Source organism: Ailuropoda melanoleuca, chromosome 8 (assembly GCF_002007445.2).
Source record: "Ailuropoda melanoleuca isolate Jingjing chromosome 8, ASM200744v2, whole genome shotgun sequence".
Classification (NCBI taxonomy): domain Eukaryota; kingdom Metazoa; phylum Chordata; class Mammalia; order Carnivora; family Ursidae; genus Ailuropoda; species Ailuropoda melanoleuca.
Genome location: NC_048225.1, coordinates 100,130,982 through 100,153,642, shown reverse-complemented (window position 1 = coordinate 100,153,642; position 22,661 = coordinate 100,130,982). Strand labels below are relative to the sequence as shown.

General features: G+C 42.6%; 1 long non-coding RNA gene across 1 annotated transcript; it reads left to right on the top strand.

The window, feature by feature from the left end:
• The first annotated feature begins 12,068 nt into the window (after positions 1–12,068).
• LOC117803560 lies at positions 12,069–22,283 on the top strand. Its single transcript, XR_004627513.1, has 3 exons — positions 12,069–12,297; positions 18,883–19,034; positions 21,650–22,283. It is a non-coding gene; the product is annotated as an uncharacterized LOC117803560 (long non-coding RNA).
• The last annotated feature ends 378 nt before the right edge of the window (positions 22,284–22,661 follow it).

Below are 22,661 nucleotides of genomic sequence, written 5' to 3'. Positions count from 1 at the left end.
CATCTGTGCCTCTATAATTTGGAATTCGAAGATCATTTTCTTGGCCATGGGTATGTATGGTATTTTTCGTGGATGTCTGGGAGCGACTGCATAGAATTTTGAAAAATATGGATCATACAGATGTGAAAATAAAATGTGACAAAATCAGAGCTCAGCTTTGCCAAGGGTCAAGCACTATGCCCCCTTTGAACGAGCCATTCCGGGCCTGCCTGTCAGTCCAAAGGCGAGCTGCGCCGTTTCCTGTTTATGCCTGCGCAGAGTTCCACATCCGGGAGCTTGCCTCCAGCCGCAGGTTTTTCCGCACACCCCAGGAGATCTTTTCCTTAAAATGGCTCATTATTTATCATTTAAGTAAGCCATTGGAATTTTGTTAATTCCTGTTTTACTTAGCACATGCAAAATGCTATCATTATGTAGGAGAAGGTAATGTTAACTTAAAACTGTTACCAAGAGTACCAATTAAATGACCTTTGCAAAACAAACCTGGTCAGGGAGTCTATGAAATAGAAAAGATGGGTGCCAAGTGCATTACCTTCCAGGCCAGAGGTTAACAACAATTAAAACCTGCCTAGCTATTTGAAGAAGTTCTGGCACTTCATCGTTACTAACCTGATCAACATTTAGAGATCTTGTTAGCTTCAGCCAAATACTGAATTAGCTGAAGTTTAGTTCGCGTCCTCCTCATTGGTTTTGCTTCCTTCTACTCCACCCCCCACCCCACCACCCCCATCCCTCATTAGCTCTTCCAGCGTGATGATAAACTGGTTCACACTCCAGTATAAACGACAGTTTGCTTAATATTTAACCTTTCCTAGGGCTATTTGTATTTTAAAGTAAAATAAAATTCTAAGCTATGGAATTGTAGGCTTCAGGTCACTTTGTGGGAGAGATATTTCTGGGGGCGTCCAGAAACTTCCCCTGTAATCATGTCAGCTGAAACATTGTTTCTCCACAGCCAGATCTAGGTTGTATTCTCTCGTATTTATTAAATAGTGTGGTATACTTTTTTTTAAAAAACTCAAATTTAGATACAAAGCTTAGACTTCTGTACTAAGAAGTCTATTTTTTCCTCCATAAATTTGGAGAACTTCTTAATTCTACCACGACAGAAAGGACATCTTATTTTCATTTTCCTAACTTATTCCTCCTAAAACACACTATTCTTTCCAACATTTTTTTAATGTCATTAAACCACTTTTATGAATTTTATAGTTTTAAATTTTATTGACTTTTGAAGAAGTCCCTGTCTTTAAGCAAAAAAGTTAAATGCCATCGAATTTCCAAATTTCCCCTGTTCATTTACGCCTCTCAACAGGCTGTAGGTGTCCTGGGCATCAAATGTCACTCAGGTATTTGGGGAGTAAAAGTATAAAATGTGTCAAATGAATGGAGGTAGCTCTTATTGAAAAGCTGGCAAAAACAAACATTCTGGTTGAAGATTATTGCTTATTAATGCTTTTGATTTTATAACATTTGTAGTAGTAATTTGTAGTTTCCACCTTAATTATACACTAAGAGGAATAATTTTGTGTTATAGTAATTGATGGAGAAATCTTTCAGCACATTGCACTCTGATTTATAAAAGACCACAAGATTGAAGTTGGGAAGATTGGATTAATCTGACACTAGGTTTCCCTATAACATACCTGATATATGGTGTGATACCAGTAAACATGTAATAAAAAGTCAAGGGAGTATATCCCGGTGTAATTTAAAAAAAAAAAAAAATACACCAAAGACTTCGTGGCTTTGTAAAGAATTAAAAATACAGCACTTACTTATCTGATTAGGGCTGAAACACATCCAAATCTAAATGTAAGATTTTACAGGATTGAAAAGCTTGTAGCTGAAATATTATTGCACATTGTCATGAATTTTACTGGGCCCTGGGAACATAGTAATCAAAATCTTGAGATCTGTAAGGGGTCTTCTGGTTCTAACATTGTCTGATTTGGTTACTTTCTCAAATTTCTTCCGCCCCATCTTTAGATACACAGTCTCTTTCCACGCGTCCTTCTTGGACCAAGTTTTCCCCATTATCAACAGCTTGAAACGATTTTTATTTACAATACTGGACAATCCTGCCTACCTATGCTGCCCTTTTTTTCTTAATGAAAATTTTCATGAATTGTTTCAGTTCTGTCTTATATGGTTAATTGATGAAAAGGCAGTAAAAATGCAGGATCTAAGCAAGTGCTTCACAATCAGCCATATTTATAAACATAGCTTCATAAAAATAGGGCATGATATTCCGTTGGCCATAGCATGACTAAACACTTAAATCCTTGGAGAATCGTGCTCTCTTTGTGTGACGCATCAGCACACATGTTCTATCTATCACTGAAAGAGCATCCCATTTAAGGCTTTTCCCCATGGTAATCAAGGTTAGAGTCAGAGAAAAATTATATTCCCTTCAGCGGGTACATCACAATGAGCTGAACAGTTTTAGAAGAGCAACTTACTGGATCAATTCCTTTCTATGATAATATCAGTTTAACTAAATTTGACTTTCCTGATTCACCGCCAGAATGTTTGTTGACTCTTTTCTTGAGAAAACCTTTATGTCTAATAACTTTTGCACGGAGGCAGGAGTCTACTATTCCTTTTATCATTATACGTGTCTTTTCTCAGTTGCCCGTTATAAGGATTGTTGTAAGGTTCACTTGGTTCAGTACTCACAGTTTCAACTGACTTTTAGTAATTTACTAAGGTGTTAGAAGCTGTAAAGTAGGGGCGCCCGGGTGGCACAGCGGTTAAGCGTCTGCCTTCGGCTCAGGGCGTGATCCCGGTGTTATGGGATCGAGCCCCACGTCAGGCTCCTCCGCTATGAGCCTGCTTCTTCCTCCCCCACTCCCCCTGCTTGTGTTCCCTCTCTTGCTGGCTGTCTCTCTGTCGAATAAATAAATAAAATCTTTAAAAAAAAAAAAAAGAAGCTGTAAAGTAATTTTAGCCTTCAGAGGTCAGTTCTTAAGAATGGTTGGTTCTCCTATTCTTGCTGGTAATATTGGGCACTCTTTATCCTTTGGATAGCCACAAATGTGATAAATTCATTCAGTCCACAAGTGTTTCTTTAGACCCATTCTTTGCCCTTCACTAAGGATATGGTGGAGTAAGTCACAGTTTAGGGAGCCTAGTGTTTCATAAAGGATGCGAAAAACATTCACGTTACAGCAAGATGAACAAGAAAGAAAGGGCTGGCTTTGAATATCTGGAAAAGTCCAGGAGAAAGTGAAACTTGGCTGAGTCTTAGGGTATGAATAGGAGTTGGTCATCTGGATGTGCACGATATGGAACGAAAATTCCTGGTGGAGGGAATAGCCTATAAAATGTATGAAGGTGAGAGGGCAATTTAAGGAGCTAACCACGGTACATGTGGGAGAGGAGGGAGGAAAGGATAAACTCTGACACCGTAAGGATCTACACCCGCCCCCCTCAAAAAAAATTGTGACCACTAAAGTCCTTCCGGGACTCCATCAGTCACCTTCAGAATAAGGCCCTGCCACCCTATATGACAGAAGCCCAACTTTCTTGTCAGTCACGGCCTTATTCAGCCGCCATTTTCTGAGCACTATGTATGTGCAAAATGATGGATTTTGGTTTTTTTCCACATAAAATGCTGGTCAAACATATGGATTCACAGACTTCTTACAAAAATGTCTACCTCAAGAATTCAAGTGCCTGGGTGGCTCAGCCGGTTAAGCATCTGCCTTCAGTTTGGGTCATGGCCCCAGGGTTCCAGGATCGAGTCCCAGGTCAGGCTCCCGGCTAGGTGGGGAGTCTGCTCCTCCCTCTCACCCTGCCTCTCCCCCGGCTTGTATGCTCTCGCTCACTCTTTCTTTCTCATATAAATAAATAAAATCTTTAAAAAAAAAAAAAGAATTCTTGTACCTGGCAACTTGAGTTTGGTTTCTGTTTTGACTGAAAATATGATAACAAATGACAAGAGACACTGAAACCCACACACCATCCTCCTTTTGCCAATGGTTTGTCTCTCCCCTTTGACTTTAAGGGCTGTCATGACCTCTCTGAGGAAAGAACAGCTGCACTGAAAAGAAGAATGGCAAACAAGTCCACCAACAGGTAATCATCTACCTAAGTACTCTAGACTTGGCTGAAGGCGAAGTCTCCGAAGAAATCAGAGTTAATAAGATGCAAGAGATCCTAAGGAATGGGCCTCTTCCTGCCTCAGGAGTGCTGAGGAGTAGTGCTTAGGAACACGTATCGGTGGCGGACAGACTTAGGTTCAAGCCCCCTTGGGCCACTGACTAAGCACGAAGCCTCGCTACGTACTTAATCTCAGTGAGCCTTAGCCTCCCCACCCGTGAACCGTGGTGCTCATCGGAGTACGTGACTCACAGGGGGACTGGGAAGTCTGCATGAGGACTTCACAGGGAACGCAGCATGGAGCAAGGGCTCCGCAAATGCTCATTATCATTAGCACATGACCTAACAAGATTTAGATAGCTGTAGAGCGAGAGGATGGTAAGGTCGAGTTTGAACACACTGAGTCAGACGAACCCAGAGGGCAGCCACGTGGAGGCATCCTATAGGTGGTGGATGCACAGGTCACGGGCTCAGGGGAGAGGGCTTCCTGGACGGTGAAGCAGAGTGGGATGAGGCAATCTCTGACACTGGTTCCTGCTCAGGTCTCGAGCTGGGCTTGAGGTTTTCTTTTAAAAATTTCTGGAACCTTGGGGAGTGAGCAGAAGAAGAGAATGGATGGCACTGCTGGTGGGCAACGTGAGGAGAGACCATCTGGCATTTCTTTAAACATATGAATCCTGATAAAAGGCCTGCATGGGAGGTGGTGGGTGAGGAGGTCCGGAACACCTGTATCTGAACTCCTAAGGGGGGCATGTCACTCAGGCACCAGGACAGCTCTTTTCCCTTCTGGGCACAGCTGTGCAGGCCTGTCTCTTTCTCTCGAGCTCCTCAGCTGCTTGGGCATGTCGGCGTCCTGGGTTCTCTGCAGTCCAGACACCGATGTGTCCTGGGGCAAAGCCAATGAGAACAGCAGCAGCAACAACAACAACAACAACAAGACAAATGATTAAAAACTCACTCTTTTTTGTGTTCCTTCCAGGCTGCTTTTCAAAAGGCTGCAATTCTTGAAATGCCCTATTTTAGAAAAATATGAGAATTTCCTATCTATTGCACCTTAGCTTATAAAATGAGAACTTCTTGCAGTTCAAATCTCTCTCATCAGATTTGGGGATAAATAGACATCTCCACTCACCACTGACAACTGTGTGAGGAACAGCCCCATGATATGATGGAACTCCATTGATTTTTCATAAAAGTTTAATAAGATGATACAGGTCAAAAGCTTTGCAAAGTTTGCTATAAATTTCAGTGAGGAACTGAGCAAGATGTAATTGGATAAGAAAATGGGAATGAAACTTGTATCGTGCAGCGGAGATAATGGGAAAATAATGAGAACGAATCCCCCCTTCACCATCCGTGTGGCATTTTCCTAAATAGACAGCTGACCCTCTAGTCAACCCCTTATCACAGAGGGCCGAATATATTCTGTGAGCTGTTAGTTATTTGAATGCCCTTTAAGGTGATCAGATACATTTTAGGAATGCAGGTAAGATAACGAGCAATCAGGACACTTTGCGTCTGCCTCCATTTCCAGGTTGCATTTTGGGTTCTGTTGTTTAATACCAAAATACAAGATAGTGTAGATTATCTTTTTTTGAAAATCAGCTGCTCAATTTCCAGTAATTTATGTAATATTGATTTACTTTAAATTTTCTAAATGAATGCAAATTTATTTCATTTTTATGTGAGACGCTATCTCTTTCTTAAATGATGGCTCTGCCTTTTCACTTTCATAATATATTTTCATTTAAGATTTTTGAAGTCTGTTTTCTTGCAGTAGCTTTGGAAATGATACCAACCCTAGCAGCATCATCACCATCATTATTATTATTAAAAATTGATGATCTCTTTAAAGACCTTTGGATTGTATCTGCCATTGATTTAAATTTTCTTGCTCAACAGTGCACACTCCATCTAATCAATCTGTTTATAATCAATTGAACATCATGGAATATCACACACAAACTAATGATATTCCTTACCACTGTGTTTCTGAAGAGGCACAGAAAAGATAGACTTTAACATTACAGTTAATTCCATGCGAGTTCATTTGCCTTATTACTCTCTCAATTGCCGCATGAACTTTCTCTTTCCCTTGTTGATGAAATTTAGGATAGAATTAGATGGATGATTTTAGAATCTTTTCTCTGATATGCACAAAGCAGCTAGTTCCCATTCTGGTTGAAGAGACCCAGACCTAAATGAGACCAAGAGGGAAAAATGATGCAGGCAAAAACATTTTCAGAAAGCAGCCTTATAATTTAGGATACCAGTAAATTACTAGGAAGTTGTGCAACCACTATTTAATGGACATGAACTAATTATAGCCCAAGAGTGGTGAGTCTCATCCTGCGGATATACAATATAATTCCTTTTAGAGAAGCAATAACATGTTGTTAATACCATGCCATATTAGCTTATAGACCCAAAATTTCAAAGAGATTTCTTAAAAGGGGGCATGGCAAAGAACCAGCAGGTAGCAATCTGAGCCTTGGACTTTGAACTATTCTTTGGTAACTCTTTTGTAAATGGATCCACATAACTAAAAATTCTGAGCCACAATTCTTTTTTTTTTTAAGATTTTATTTATTTATTTGACAGAGATAGAGACAGCCAGCGAGAGAGGGAACACAAGCAGGGGGAGTGGGAGAGGAAGAAGCAGGCTCATAGCAAAGGAGCCTGATGTGGGGCTCGATCCCATAACACCGGGATCACGCCCTGAGCTGAAGGCAGACGCTTAACCACTGTGCCACCCAGGCACCCCTGAGCCACAATTCTCTACTCTGCGACATTTGTATCTCTGTAACAACCACTTTTATTTATTAATGACAATAACAATGACAATAGCCAACAATTACTGAGCCTTCACTTATTGTTTAGTGCTTTGTATACTGTAGCTCATTTAGCCCTGCCAATAATTCTAAGATATTAGTCCATTATTTTATAACACGTGGAAAAACGGTAGCCCAGAGAGGTTAAGGAACTTGCCCAAGTTCACAGAGTTAATGAGTGGAGGAACCTGGTTTCAAACCTAGGTTGGCCTGTGCAGTATTATTTGTCTTCGTTTGGGATGGCTAATTGTGCCATTACTAGTTTGGGGGCTCCGTGTGACTATGATTTCCCCTGTACCTTGTTGCTTTCAAGGGTATCGCATGTTCCTGGACGGACAGAGGCAGGATGCCTCCTAAGCTCTACAAGGAATGTGTTTTGTACCTTGTATCAAAGATTGTCCTGAGAGCAGAGGTTTTATACCAATGAGTCTGCTGAGTGCTGCTCCTGCGGTTTAGAACCCACAGATGATTCTGGGGTTCCTGCTGTCTCCCTAGTGGGAGGCATATTTACTCAGATGTCAGGTTTCTGCCTCATTAGATCCAGGAAATGCCTGGGATACCAATATCTGAACTTGCTTGTTGATTCCAGACATCGTGGTTAAAATTCAAGTCCCTTTGGGTCTTCTAAGAACTCAGCATCTTGTCTGTAGCTCTCTTTGCCAAGAACTTCTTGCCTAGTCTAGACTCTGATCCCCTTTAGAAGTTGGAATTTCTTCATGCCAACTTGGCAGACTCTTGGGTCTTTATGTGCTTGGGTACAGGTACAAGATCTTTTCTCCAAGGAGTGCTCTGCTTTCGCCAGGCCAGCCCCTGAACCATCACCTGTACACGTGCTGAGCGTCACTTAGAATTTGTTTCTTCCTTTCAGAGCATCATGCCCTCATACTCCAGGGTGACGCGGCTGCACAAAGAATACAAACTGAATGTTGCTAGTATCGCTAAGTAGCATGTGAGCCTAGTGGGTTTTATGGTTGATTTGGAAGCATTTTCTGAATATTTTCATGATGATTTTTGACTTAGATCAAAGAACTTTTAGATCTTTTAAACATTTGTTCATTCATTCATTCATTCATTCATTCATTCATTCATTCAGCATCCACTGCGTGCCAGTGAAGTTTTAGGCTCTGAGGATATAGCTACAAATAAGACAGATAAGGTTTCCACTCTCCCTGGGCTTACATTTTTTTTTAAATAATTTTTTATGTTGTTTATTTATTTTTTGAGAGAGAGAGAGAGTGAGCGAGCAGGGGCAGAGAGGCAGAGGGAGAGGAGAGAGAGAACCCTAAGCAAGCTCCATACTCAGCTCAGTGCCGAGCCCGGAGCCCAGTGCGGGGCTTGATCTCATGATCCTGAGATCATGACCTGAGCTGAAACCAGGAGTCAGACGCTTAACCAACTGAGCCATTCAGGCGCCCCAATGGGCTTATGCTCTGATGGTGGGAGAGTGGCCAAATAAACAAAAAGAGAATTAAAATATCAGGTTAATAATATGAACTATAGGGCACCTAGGTGCCTCAGTTGTTAAGTATCTGCCTTTGGCTCAGGTCATGATCGCAGGGTCCTGGGATCGAGCCCCACATCAGGCTCCCTGCTCAGCGGGAAGCCTGCTTCTCCCTCTCCCACTCCCCCTGCTTGTGTTCCCTCTCTTGCTGTCTCTCTCTCTCTCAAATAAATAAATAAAATCTTAAGAAAAAAATAATATGAACTATGAGGAGAAATATAACAGGTAAAATGATTCTGTTAGAATCAGGTAATTCATTTAGCCTGAGTGACTAGGGGAGGCCACTCTGAAGAGATGACTTCTGGCTGAGATATGAATGACAAGTAGCATCTAACCACATGATCTGGAGGAGGGGATTTTAGGCAGGAAAGAGCCAAGCCGTGGAGAGATGGCAATGGACTGGAATGTGGTGGATGAGAGGAAGCAACTTTTAATGAACATTCAGCTTTCTGTGCAGGAAGATAGCCTCACCACTCTTCCTTGTACATACTAAAATATGTAGACATGTAGGGGTCATATTCACTTACTCATCCCACAAAGGTGTAGTGAGTACATCTACTGTGTGCCAAGCACTGTTGGGTGCTGTGTGTTTAGTGATGAAGAAGATGGAGTTCCTGTCCTGGTCTTTGGGAGGGAGCTTGAGAAGAAAACAGATATTTACAGCACAGTGTGACACGTGGTATGGTAAGGGGAGGGGCAGCCGGTAGTGAGAACAGAGAGGAAATGCATCTATCCTAATAAAGGGTTAGGCCATCAAAAGAGGCTTCATGGGGTAAATGAAGCCTAATTTGAGATTCGAGGTACAAGTTGTAATCGGCCAGGCCAGGGATGGAAAGGGTGTTCTAGGTGGAGGGAGTCACTTAAGCAAGGGTCAGGAGTCACAGGAGAATGAGGCTTGTTTGGAGCTTGCACATTACATTGTGGATGGAGCAAATAATGAGGAGGGGAGTGGGTTTTGCAAGATGTGCCAAATGTACCTGATAAAGCAATGCATGAATACATTTTTAAAAAGTGAGGTGTAACTGACATATAACGTATCAGCTTCAAGTAGGCAACATAATGACTTGACATTTGTATATATTGCAAAATGATCAATGCCAAAAGTCTAGTTAATACCCACCACCGTATGCAAATGCAGGAATACATTTGTAAATTTCAGGAACAATATAATATAATGTTATGAAAGATTAAAGAACATAAAGAGGAAAGAAATTTAAAGTCTGTCGTTTTCAGAACAAAACTTTCATTCCGGGGGAATTCTTGTATCCAAATGACAATTTTATAAGTTCAAATTCCTTTTATAGCAGAACTCAGGATTCAGAAAGGAGGGTCTGCTTTCTTTTCTTGCTTGATCCCGGTATTTACTTTTGCAGCACACTGCCAGGTAAAGCATGTGTCCCTTGTTTTCAGTAACTGATACAAGCACTTTTATAAACAAGTTATCTTGGTAACAAAGGATATAACACCAGCAGGAAGGAAGGTCAAGAAGAGACTAGCATTACTGGGGGAAACATATAACGCCTGACCACATTTTTTTTTCCTGGGGAGAAATGTTTTGCCTCAGAAAAGGGTCACGTGGCTATCACTTTGTTCCATTCAACATACGCGCTGAAGCTGGGATTTCGGAAGTACCGAGTTCTATTGTTTGTATCTGTCCAACACACGATCACTGGAAAGTGAGAAAGGAAAGGAATCTGTTCATTGTATGTGGAGCAAAAATGCTACATCCTGACCCTGACGGGAAGCTTAGCTTCTGTGTTGTTCTTGTTAAGCATTTGAGTGCATTTGAATACTCCTAGGGAAGAAGACACATGTTCAGCGTGCTCAATGGAATTAGATGCAGGGAAACCACTTCGCTGTGTGGTCTTGCTAGACTGGTAAACCATGGTATTTAACCTTCTAGTAATATATGACATACTTTAGTTGAGTGGCTGGCAGAATCTTTTCCCAGATGTCATCTCATAAGGAATGTTTTAAAGGTTTGAAAGATGAATGCTTTGCATCGAATGTGCCTTTTCTTATATCATGAAAATTCAATTGATTCTCAAGGGTTCTCTGGATGGTTTGTGGAAAAGTTTGAAGAATTAATGAAGAGTCTCCTTTGGACGAGTGTGAGCAACTTTTGCTTACCTGAAGCAATTATTAATTTGTATATATATACACAGGAGGCTGTATAATTACGTTTCTTAAAACGAATTCTGATAAAGTCATTGATTTCTGTAATTTTTTTTTGAAGAATCCAGACAAAAATTACCAAGGATTTTGTAGTTTTTATTTGTGTGTGTTTCAAACTGGGTGCAGTTTTGGGGCACCTGGGTGGCTCAGTCGGTTAAGTGTCTGCCTTCAACTTGGGTCATGATCCCAGGGTCCTGGGATCGAGTCCCACATCGGGCTCTGTGCTCAGCAGAGAAGTCTGCTTTTCCTTCTCCCTCTGCTCCTCTCCTGCTGGTGTTCTCTCTTTCTCTCCCAAATAAATAAATAAAATCTTTAAAAAAAAATCAAACTGTGTGCAGTTTCTCTTTACGGTAAAGAAACTGTATATATCTTTCTACCTATAACTATAAACTTCATATATCTAACTATATAAAAAAAGAAAACTGTTAATGTACCAATTCTACTTAAAACTTTAGAAGAAATGATTACTGTGTCATAGTGAAAAGAGAGGCACAAAAGTTTTATTTTGTCCCCTGATTAAAGGACTTGCAGCAGAGCTCCCTTCCTCTTTGCAAATGACCAGTATAGGTTGTCCATAAAGTCAGGAAACGGGCAAATACACATAATGGCATTGAGAATATCTTCAGCCTTTACAAAGGATCGAATAAAACTGTATTTTCCACCTTTCTGGAACTCTGTATCAATCAGCTGCTTTGTTGAGGTTTGTGCAAGGCAAGCCCATGATAGCATGTTGCAGGCCTGATCTCTGCCGCAAGAGCTCTGCGGTCCCACCCTCCCCACCACTCCCAACCCGGCCCAGAGCAGACTCAGATGGCCTCAAAGGGCACTCTTTCTGAAGCTCCTGAGGTTGAAGTTATTGGACATCTCTTAGAAAGGGCAAGTGATAATACAAAGTAGCAGATGACAAAAGCGAGTGGATAGTCAGTATCAGGGGAAAATCACCGCAGCTGCGGGAGGTCAGGAAGGCTTCCTGGAGGAGGTGGGACTTGGGCTTGGCTTTTAAAGGAGCCTCAGGACTTGGACCAACTGCACAAGATGAAGGGGTTGCCATGCTGGGCAGAGGGGGACTTACCACTATCTGAGTGCCACAGGACATAATAATGAACCCCTCCCAGAGTGCCCTGGGAATTGCAGGCCCCACTCAGCACTTTACGTGCCTCATTCGTAAAGCCAGGGATCGGGCTCTAACCTCTGAGGTCCCTGGCAGCTCTGTGGTTATTTGTGGTTTATTAACATCCAGGCTCCCTTTCTCTAGAACAAACTACAGAAACATTTGGTCCAATTTTTGTTCAGCACAATCTTATCACAAATCTCACATTTCTGAGCGGCGGATCTCTGTCATTCTTCCCTTTTCCGGTGTGAATCTTCTTGTCTCTTCTCCAGGCTTTTTCTTTCTCTATCTGCTGATTGAGACTAAACTGATCATTTAGCACATGGCAGGAAGCGGCGGGTGCTGAGTCATCATTTCTGGCCTAATCTATTCTCACACAGCTGGCTCCCTCGCAGTCCTTCAACCTAGATGAAGAGAGAAAGGGGGAAAGAGCATTCAAATCCCAAGTCAGGCGCTCAAAATGAGAGAAGGCTTTCCTGCCCCGAGAGGTGTTGTGAGGGGTCTGGTGTGACAGATTTCAGCCAATGCTGCAGAAAGGCAAGAGCTCCCCTCAGCAGATATCTGCATGTTGCCGGGTAGGTGACTGGATGCTTCCAGATTTCACAACATGCCAAACACTAAGCGTATAGAAGTGTATTTGAGGAATTTCAAAACTATGTCCCCATGTCTTTCCAGAACTGAGTTACCGCCTCTCTACATGACATTGATTCTGGAATTTCTTAAGAACTGAATTTTCTTTTTCCTTCTTTTTTTTTAAGATTTTATTTATGTATTTGACAGAGAGAGACAGCCAGTGAGAGAGGGAACACAGCAGGGGGAGTGGGAGAGGAAGAAGCAGGTTCCCAGCGGAGGAGCCTGATGTGGGGCTCGATCCCAGGACTCCAGGATCACACCCTGAGCCGAAGGCAGACGCTTAATGACTGCGCCACCCAGGCGCCCCAAGAACTGAATTTTCCATGTTGAATTCCAGGGGCTGTGGTTATTAGAATATCAGGGTCTACTTAAGAAGGTCTGCTTTGGGGTCAGCTCTTGGGCTCCAGTGTCTTATTCTCGCACTTGGTGTGTGTGTGTGGTTCACATACTAAGTGCATGTTTTCTCTTCAGACCAATCCCAAGTGAGTAGAACTCTTGTTAGATAGTTGAGATTTGCCATGAGGCTCTGGATTACAAGATTTTTCTTGTTAATGATACAGTGATTGCTGCAACTGGCACACTCGCACTTCTCTCATTTCTTTGCCAATCTCATTGTGCTAAAAATAGTGAAGACTGGCAAGGGTGCCAGGTGGAAGATTTGAGATTTAAATTTCAATCCCTCTGACACGTTGGAACCCTCTCATGGGAACATATATCTTATATACAACAAGAACAACAACACACACACACAGCCCAAGGAGGAGGAGAAGGCAGCGATGCAGGCACTTCAGACGTCATGTTCAAGAAAGTGAACTGCCCAGCAGTTTACTGAAGGACAACAAAGTGCCCAGGGTTGGTCTAGGATTCTTTGGAAAGTTGGGTGGAAAACACTTGAATAACCATTAGGAAAAAAACAAAAACAAAAACAAAAACACACACACAAAAAAAACAAAAAACCACTCTACAAGTGTTCAATTGTAACATTAAATTGGAGATCCCTGGAAAACTTACAGAATTATATATTCAGCAATATTATTTTTATGAGATTTGGATAAGGCAGTTTAAAATTAACTTAGGAGCAGGGTGTATAGTAAATAGTGGAAGAAGGACAACCAAGGAAACATCTTGAGGCTTATCAGGAGAACTTGCATCCTCGTATTTCCTTTAAACACATATTTTATTGTGGAAACTTAAAAAAATCGTATTTACTGAGAATAAGTTTAAAAAATAGAAAACTTATCTTGATCTTTCTAGCTGTTGCTATGGTTTTGAGTAATACATCATTAAAGCCATGGCACTCCAATGATGTATTAAAGTAATATATCATAACAATGCCACGGCTTTGATGATATATTAATGTAATACATCGTTAAGGCGCCATTGGCCCCATGATGTATGACTCAAAACACTACCAATTGGTTAGATCAACACACAGGGACCTGTGTGTTAGGGACAGGAGAATGGCAAATGATTTTGGACCAAAACACAATTGAACTTCTCAGAGATGTCTCACCCACAAAAGCAGTTCTGTAAGATTGGATAGGCTTCAAAGGCTCACTCAAGAGTGGTGGGGTTGAATTGCAAGTGAAGGGCAACAAAGACATCTGCTCTGACTACATTAGAAACCTGCGCCTGGGGCCAAGTTTTCACATGGGGGAAGAGGAACATGCCGTGTTTTGCCTAGCAACAAGCCATGTGCTTTCGTTGCATAATCTCATTTAATCCCTGCTGAAATGCTATAAGATATTATTAGCTTGATTTCAGAGATCAGGAAACTGAGGTTAAAGAAGTAAAGCGAGGTCACCTAGCTAGGAGGTGGCTGGGCCAGGATGTGAGTCCACGTCTGCCTAACTCTAGAGCTGCGTTGGGTGGGTTCATTCTGGTTTTGTGCTCTCAGTTCAGGGGAATTATTTTTTTCTATTTCTAAAAGGAAATTAGAAAATGAGCTCTCTTTCCAGCTTCACCTTTCACCCTCCTTACCCTCCATCCCCTGGTCTATACAATTCCGAGAGAAGGCATTTGGAAAACAGATCTGGAAAGGCTTAGGCAAGGCTAGGTATGCATTTGGCAGCTTTCTTTTTTTCTCGGGGTCCTGCCAAATGCCTGATCCATGGTTGAGGGAGGAACGGCCCTGGGAGAGTGGCTCTGCTAGTGACCAAAATCTTGGCTTCACCCCTTCGTTCTACTCAACAGCCTCCTCCCCGGCTTCCATGTTTCCCCTCTTGCTCCTGCTACAAATCCATCCTTTACACAGTAGCCAGAGTGGTTATTTACAAATGTAAGTCCTATCATGTCAGCATTTTACTTAGTTCTCTTCAGAGGCTTCCCTCTGCTTTCAGAATAAAACCTGAACTCATTGCCCTGGTCCCCAAAGCCTTGATTCTTGGGGAGCTGCACTGATCTTCTTTCTCTCCTTGGATGGGCTTGGTGCTGTCTTAGGGTTTTTGCCTGAATCGATGATCTTAACCAGCTTGGAATGGCTGATTCTCTCTTGTCAGCTGCCACCTTAGATGCCACCTTCTCGGAGAGGCTGTCCCAGTTCACTCAGTTACCCTTCACAGCTTTTCCCTGCTGTACTTGTCTTATTACACCCCAGTATTTGTTTACCCCAGTATTTGATCATTTGTTGTCTCCCTCCTGGAACCCCCCAGTGGAGAAAGCCTGGACCTTGTTTCTTGTGTTCCTGACTGTAACTCCAGAGCCTAGGACAGAGCTTGGCATAGAAGAAGTGTTCAATAACAATGACTAAAACCAAAGACTGTATGTTATTGATGGATTGACCAATAGTGAAGACAACTATTGGGTGAGAAGGTTCAAAGATGAAGTGTTACAGAGCTAAAGGAGAAAGAGGTAGATCATAACAATACATAAAGGGCTTGAGAAAGACTGTTGAAACAGTAAACTACGAAATGGGCCATCTCTACAGGAGCTAGGAGAGAAAGCTGGACTAGTACTCGGTGAATGCCAAGGCAGATCTTCCACCAAGTGCAGTGCTTCCTCCGTGCATGGTCCATCCCATGCTTCCAGGAGGGGAGTGTCACAGTGTCACATGGGATGACATTTCATTGTGTGCAGTTGGTCATGTACTTGTGCAGAATTTGGAAAACTGAGAAATTTTAACTGCAACCGCTCTCACACTTCTCATGTTGGGTGATGTTGGAGTAGGTGTAGATATTTCACATTCATAAGACTCAGGGGCATTTTAAATTTGTATGTTTACATGTTTTTCTTAAATAACATCCCCTAAATTGTATTTGCTTCAGGCTCCCAAAACTGAGACCCACCTCTGGTTGACAGTATGTGATAGAAAAGTTAGAATGGGGAAAAAGAGTATGCTTGGATTCTGGTACCTTGATCAGTCCAGATGGTAGAAAAATAATTAATGTCACACAACCCTTTCATTTGACAATGGAAAGGAATTGTTCCTTGTACTTCATTATAACTATTTCTTGTTAGAGAAAGAGCTCAGAGCCTGTGAAAAAATGAGAAGTTTCTGGAACTTTCTTCCCCTTTACGAGTCATTTGTTCCTTGTCCTATTTTCTTGGGGTCTTGTAAAGCAATTGACTTTTAATCTCGGATACATTAACTCACATAAGATATTATTGATATAGTACATTACACTTCCCAGAGGTATTTGTGGTTAGAGCAATCTTCAAGGGATGACATTAGAAGGGGAATGCAAGAAGCAGTCAGACAGCCCTCAAATTAAGGTAGGTCCTGACTGAACTGGCTCTTAATTAATAAATTAACTAATTGAGCCAATATTTGCTGAGTGTCTTCCATGTGCTAGCTGTTGGAGATGTAATGGTGATCCACATCCGAAGCCATCTCTGTTCTCATGGAGGCTGCAGTGTCATTCACCACCCCCACCCCCATCCCCTGCAGATGAAGGACCAAAAGGTGCGTAATGCAGACCTAGACACATCTTGACAGGCAGAGCGCAGACAAAATTTTATTTGCCAGGGGCCCTGGGCCAGGTCCCTTTGGGCAGAACACAAGTGGCAGTAGCGGTGGCTCTGTTCACAGCTACAAAAAACACATGAATCAAACAACTGTACACTGAGCCAAGGCTGGAGAAAAAGGTAGAGGTTCCTACTAGCATATGACCAAGAACCTTGGACCAGGGCATCAGTAAGGGCTCCCTGAAGGGCTGACCCTGGCTCTAAGATTTGAAGGATAAGAAAGGGGGAGTCTGAGGGGAGAAGGGGGCAGATCTGGGGTAGGTGTGAGACTTGAGAAGTGTACCAGACTGAAGGAACAGCATGAGCCAAGGCCCAGAGGTGGGAGGAGGCATGGCAAACTTCAGGGCTTCAAAAGACTCTGTGTAGTTGGAGGGCACAGAGAACCTGGGGAGCACTGTGAGGCAGGGCCAAAGTGCTCAAGACTTGGGTCTTCGTCTTAGGAACAAAGGGATATGTTGTGAAGAGTTTTAAAGCAATGATGATATAATATGATTTGAATATTAAAAAGGTAGTTCCAGTTTCAGTCTGAACATATGGGGGACAGAGAGGTTATGGGAAGGCTTGTTGGAGGCTCTTACTGTAGTTTAGGTGAGAGATGACACTGCCTTAGAATAAAAAGATGGCTTAGACAACCCCTTTCTCTTCATTTTGTTACATGTCACCATGTTGATGTGTGTCCTGGACTCTTCCATAAACTTGACAGTCAATAAGACCTGAAATAATGAGGACGTCAAGACTGTGTTCTTTCTTTTGGTTAAGTTTTAAAATATTTTCTCCATATTTCAAATAAAGTTCATTTGATTTATCTCACAACAAGACACTCACTTTTCCCTACACAATATCCAATCTTTTAATTTGTACTTACAACAGCCTGGTTTGTCACAGAAATTCTCTGTGTATTGCTGATGTGATGTAAAAATGTCCATGTTAAGAGGGATTAGTTATACATGGTGACACATAACAAATGACCCCAAAACTTGGTAGTTTGAAATAATAGTGAACATTTGTTATCTCATACAGTTTCTGTGGATCAGGAACATGGGAGAGGCTGAGGTCCTGGCTCAAAGTCTCTCAAGGAATTGAAGTCAAGATGTTGCTTGGGCTACAGTAGGTGAAGGCTGCTTCTAAGGGGACACACTCACATGGTTGGCAAGTCAGGGCTGGCTGTTGTCAGGGGGCCTCAGTCCTTGGTCACATGGACCACTGTAAGGAGTGGTTGGTGTGTCCTCACAACACAACAGCTGGTTTCCCCCAAAGTGAATGGCCCAAAAGAACAAGGGGTAACTGCAGTGTTTTTGCAATTTAGCCTCGGAAGCCATATTTCTTCATTTCTACAAAGTATTTCTACAATAACCTACTGGTTGCACAGTCCAGCCCTATCAATGTGGAAAGAGACCAGAGACTCTCTGGAGCAGGAAGGCCCAGGGGCAAGAATCACTGGGGGCCATCTTGGAAATCGGTAGCTATACAAAGTGGGAGACATAACATGTACACATATACCCATGCATGAAAAGTGTAATTAGACAACTTACATACTTTCCTTTAAAAATGAAGTTTTTAAGGATGCCTGGGTGGCTCAGTCAGTTAAGTGTCTGCCTTTAGCTCAGGTCATGATCCCGGGGTCCTGGGATGGAGTCCCACATTCGGCTGCTTCTCCCTCTGCCTGCCATTCCCCCTGCTTGTGCTCTCTTTCTCTCTGTCAAATAAATAAATTTTAAAAAATTATGTTTTTAGGAGACACTTCAATTTCCAAATTCAGTACTGGTCACATTTAAATGGTCATGTTTTACATGTCATTCACAATTGTTGCAAGATGTAGGGAAAGAGCTTGACTTTATTGTAAAATAAGACAGGGTGGCAAAATTCTAGCGTGCTTTGAAAAACCTAGCCAGCCTTAATTAACAATGAATAGTGATTGCTTGTAATTAAACAACATATACAAGTAGAATTCTCTTTGGTAAACTAAATGGTTAATCATTTGTGCTTAATGAGAAAACTATTTAGGGGCTCAGAGATTGTGGGAGGTAAAGACATTTCATGATTTCTGAAGAGATAAAGCATTAATTCATGGAAATAGAAGCAAGACCACAAGAAAATTGGCCAAAGAATTGTATCTCATGGTTGGTTGCTAAGTGAATTATACAGATAATAGATGCTAGAGGGGTTCATAGAAGGAAAGGATTTCTGTAGGAGAGAAGGCTGGGAGGTTCTATGGAAGTGATAGGTTTTGAACTGTGTCCCACAGGACTGAAGAGGAGTAATCAATTCAAGGAGTTATTAATCACCTACTACTTTATACGTTATATGTTTATATTTTATCTAGCATCAGGCTAGAATAATAGAAAATGATTTCTGCCTTCAATCTAAATAGTGATATAAAAAAAAGTAGAGGAAGGTTTCTAGAAGATGGAATAGTAGAAACTACCGTACAAGGGGGCACTGATGGAGCCAGTTTGCTGGGAAGGGGCAATTTTGGGAGGAATAAAGAGTCCAGAAAGTGGATGGCTATGGGGCTGAGTTTCCCAAGGCTTGTGAACGGTTTGTTTTTTTTTTTTATCCTGCAGACACTAAGGAATCATTCAAATAAGATGAATACATGTGCTCTTTTTTGTGTTCTCACCACCTCCGCCCATCATTCTAAGCCCACATTTTATCTTTGGAGGAAAATTACGTGATGGATTCCAGGTCTGCCTGATTCCAAATCCCACGTGTTCAGGTGAGTGATTGTTCCAGGAAGAGGCGGTGCAGGACGGACTGGAAGAAGGACAAACCGACAACAGAGAGCGAGGGCAACACTGCTAGCGAGGGAAAGAGCAGTGGATTCCGAGCAAATGTGTAGAGAATCCAGGGAAAAACATAACTTTGAACTCCATAGCACTTTCTAATAACCTGACACAAGATCAAGACACAATTGCCACCAAGACGCAATGTTCCTTGCAGGCTGCCCTCGACAGCATTTCATCATTGCCCTGGGTGGCAGAGTTTTTCCAGCAGTTATTGGTCTTATACCACCAGAGCCCACGGGGCTGCCACCAAGACCAGGGTTGGCCTTGCATAAACGTCACGGAGCAAGAGGAACCATTGAGTACGGTCAGGCAGTGCTATTTTTCTTTTGGGATTTCCAGTTCCTTCATTTTGCACCTGCCTTTGAATTTATTCAGTCCAAAAAGTCTAACACTGAACCACAAAGCCTGCAGCCTCTGCGTCCCCAGGGGCCCTGCACGTCTTGACAGCCAGACACAGGAGCGCTGCTCTAAGCCTTCGCTGCTACGGGTCACAGCCAGCCTGTCACTCTGTGGGTGAAGTGACAGGAGGCGTGTTCAGAGCTCAGACACCTCTTTGCCATTCTCTTTGATCCATGCACACTGCCTGCAAGGTGTCTCGTTGTCACTGTCACTTGCTGTTTTGGGCCTTGTTGATGGCTCTGAGTCCGTGGTGGGTGTGGCAAGGGAGACTGGTGTCTCCTCAGGGTGGGTCCCGGGCAGAGCCCCCTAGTTTCCCAAGGCTTGTGAACGGTTGGAGGAGTGGAAGTGCAGAGAGAGAGAGAGAGTAAAAACGAGGAGCTGGCCCAGGTGCCCCAGCCACACTGGCCCTGGTCTCGATGAATAAATGTGCTGAGCAGTGTGTCACGGAGCCAGTCACTGGGCGGCCATGTGATCTGATGCCTGTAAGGAGACACATACTGACATCTCTTCCAACGGTCTCTGACATCTCCTCCTCCAGCCGCATTTCTGGGACGGCTGTGTTTGTAAATGGGTTAGAAATTCCCCTGGAGTGATGAATAGTGCTGAATACCTTGTTTCGGAGGCAATGCGACTGATGCGTGCCCAGCTATAGAATGTCCACGTCCTATACGGCGGATTCCTGTCTAGTAAGAGACCTGTTAGTGGGCAGTGACCATGAAAGGGCATCTGAGTTTGCATCCCTGGACGCGTATTTGCTGTGTGTCTAAGAGATGTGGAACAGCTCTTAAAACTAAGAACAGGAAAAGAAACCTTGAGTGGCAAACCATTTGCACTTGTTTAAATTTCTACACCCTTGAAGGTACTGAAGTTGTTTAAGAATTTACTAACAATTTTTTTAAAATGAAGAACAAGGGAAATAAAAGAAAAAGTAAATGGGGCTGAGCACTTAGGAGATTTCTTTCGTCCTTAGAATGCCTGCCCTATTCTAGTAAATATGAAAAAAAATCAAGTGTTTGTTTGGGTTTCTTTTTGTATACATTTCTCTTTTTTTAAGATTTTATTTTATTTATTTGAGAGAGAGACAGAAAGCACAAGCAGAGGGAAGGGCAGAGGGAGAAGCAGACTCCCCACTAAACAGAGAGCCCTACTTGGGGCTCGATCCCAGGACCCCAGGATTATGACCTGAGCTGAAAGCAGATGCTCAACTGACTGAACCTTCTAGGCACCCCAAAAATCAAGTGTTTGAAAAACAGATTTTAGCAAGGGTCTATGTGGTTCTGCTGTAGAGGTCGGACCTTGATCTTTTGGGCTTTTTTTTTTTTTTTTTAATTTTTAAAGATCTCTCCATTTTTTCAAGATGGGGGGAAGACAAATAGAGACAGCGAAAAAGTGAGATTGAGTGAGTGGGGGCTGGGAAGAGGTAGAGGGATGGAGAGAATCCTGAAGGGGACTCCATGCTGAGCACCAAGCACGAGCCCCGCCTGGATCCCAGGACCCTGAGACCAGACCTGAGCCAAAACCAAGAGTCGGTCACTCAGCCAACTGAACCATCCAGACGTCCCAATCTTTTGGGTTTTGCAAAGTTGCCATATGGTGAAAGGTTGGGGCTTGGGAATCTGTAGTATCAAGTCTTCCATCTCGAAGTCTTACCCACTGAAGAGTCCCAAAATGCAAGAAAAGAATGGGCACAAAAACTTGTTTATGTTTTACATAGAACCACGCTGGGGTATTGAAAATTAGAGTGATTGCCTCACGCATCAGAAATGTCACTGAGTTTCTACTCCCAGCTCAGACAGGGGTCAGAGGACAAGGAAATCATAGGCAGAAGAATGGGAAAAAATAGAAGTACTGCTGCTTGGGCATCCCTGCTGCTGGGCCTAGGCTTGCGAAGGCTGTGTGGGCACGGCCAGCTGTGGGGGAGAGTCCCAAGGTGCTTCTAGCCGCCGGGACTTTGGGTGGAAACTGATAGAAGCCTAACTCAAATCAGTACAAGGAAGAATGGGATGTATTAGCTCATGGAAAGTCTAAGATAACAGAAAAGCAATTGAAAAGGCTTCTGCCTGGCTGGTCCAGGTGCTCCGTGTCCACAGGAACCTGTCTTTCATCGCATAGGTTCTGATTTCCTCTGTTTTTGTTTCATTTTCAGGCAAATGTCTACCCAGGAGGTGGCAGCGATGGCCACAGCAGTTAGAGACATTTGTTCCAGTAGCTCTGCATTCAGACAGGGAAGGGGTGCCTCTCCAAGAGTCCTAGTGGAAGTTCTGGGGAATGCTCTCGTGGCGCGTGCTTGGCCCAGGGAAGCAATCAGGACAGCTCTGTGTGCTTTGGCCAGGCCAGAGTCAACGTCCGCACTTGGAACTGGAGGCGAAGGGCCGGTTCCCCAACCTGAAACATATGGACTGAGGGGTGGAAGGAGAGTGGTCCCCTACAGCACAAAATGAGTCCTGTTACCAAAGAAGGGGAGAGGGATAGTGGGCAGGCAAAAATAACAGTTGTGCACGAGAGTTCTCTTGTCCACGAGTCCTATAATCTCTATGCCTGCCTCCAAGGTGCGGACTGGCCACTGGGCACCATCCTCCAGGCCTCAGTCTACACACTCACTCCGTGACGCTTCTTCCCGACAGTTTCTCAAGGCTGTTTCTTGTTTTAAGTAGTTTGTTTTTTTCTTTTAAATTATAAACATAAATGATCATGATAAAAAAAATTATAAAATGGAAAGAAAGATCTCTCCCTCATCCCCTAACCACCAACCCCTCATCCCTAAGGTGACCCAAACTGTAGAGAGTTCTAGAAAATTTCTAGAAAATAAATACACAAATATCTAATTTTTCTTTTGTTTTTTAAAATGTTATATGTTATTTATATATAATGCATATGACTTTCTAACTTGCTTTTTCACTTAATAAAATTCTTAATATCTTTCCATTTCAGCACACAGATTTTTTTTAGAGGAGCATAATATCCCATAAAATAGATACACTGAACATAATCGATTTAACCATTTTCCTGTTAATGGGTACTTACATTCATGGTGTAATGAAATTCTGTATTTCAAGAAATTCTGTCATGAACATTCCTGTACACATAGTTTAGTGTACTTTTGCAAGTACATTTGTAACCTAAATCCTTAGAAGTGAAGTTGTTTGCTCAATGAGTAT